This window comes from Echinops telfairi, unplaced genomic scaffold, assembly GCF_000313985.2.
Source record: "Echinops telfairi isolate 266 unplaced genomic scaffold, ASM31398v2 ScPeMD7_7468;HRSCAF=8506_0, whole genome shotgun sequence".
Taxonomy (NCBI): Eukaryota; Metazoa; Chordata; class Mammalia; order Afrosoricida; family Tenrecidae; genus Echinops; species Echinops telfairi.
This window is the reverse complement of record NW_022111369.1, coordinates 57,550,440-57,551,573: the sequence shown is the minus strand read 5'-3', so window position 1 is coordinate 57,551,573 and position 1,134 is coordinate 57,550,440.

Here is a 1,134-nt window from a genome sequence, read left to right as displayed (position 1 = left end):
TTTTTTTTTTTTTTTTTGTCTTGAGGTGCACACAACCTCATGAGTTGTTAGGCTGAGTCAAAGAGGCTTTGGGAACCTGATTGTCATGTGGATTGGTTTACAGTAAAGTAGAAGTAGAATGCAAAAGCCAAATGCAAAGAAACAGACCCATGGCTTGGGTGGGGACTGCCTCCCAGATGTACTGGGTGTGGCTAAGGAGTTCTGTTGCTCTGGAGCTTGAAAATGGGTAGGTCTGTCTGTGTCCTCAGGTGCCTGGGCTTAATTGTCCTCTAAAGGATTCTGTGGCTGCCTTTCTCAAGAATTTGCTGTTTATCAGGGTTTCCAGGGACCACAGGGCTTGGGAGTTGGCTGCGTGTGCTGGGATGGCTCTGCTCTTGCTGGGGGAAGGTGTATGCTCTGTAGTTTGAGAAGGATGTAGAAGTTGAGGCATAAAAAATATGCCTCTAGTTTGGAAGAGGGCGGCTATGTCTTTGGCTTGAGTGGAACAAGCTGATGAACATGATGGTCTTTGCTGGAACTCAAGACTTCTTATACTGTACAGAATAAAAATCTAATCCTGTGACGCTGCTGCTTGTGAAGATACTAAACTGTTTTGTTGGTTTTTTGTTTGTTTGCTTTCATCATTCCAAGAGGGTTATCCAATTGAATATCTCTGTGTTATATTCAATCTCATGATGTGGCACATGATGTGCTTGCCTATTTGTAGAGGAGAGTCAGGCACGGAGGGAGGAGCACCGAGTGAAGGTTGGTGACGGAAAGCTGGGGATCTCATTATGCGGCAAATGTCTATACTTAGATTGTGAGGACAGCCCCACCAGTCTGCCCTCCATAGGGGTACCAGAGGCCAGTAAGGCAAAAGGCTTAGCTGGCTGGGTTGGGACAGGCCTTTTGATCAGTCCCCATCAGGGCCCCACCAGAGGAGGGGAGTGAAGCACTTGGCTCCACCACTGCCGAGAGTCTGTAGGGCCAGGGATGGGAGTGGGGGAAGGGGATGTCAGTCTCTACTGCTGAACTTTCCCCTGAAAGAAAAAAGAATGGAAAAACAAACAAAGCAAAAAAAAACCCAAAAAACCAACCCAAAATTTGAGGCACTGATCTTCTGGATACCTGGCAGCCTTTGCTGGAACTCTAGAG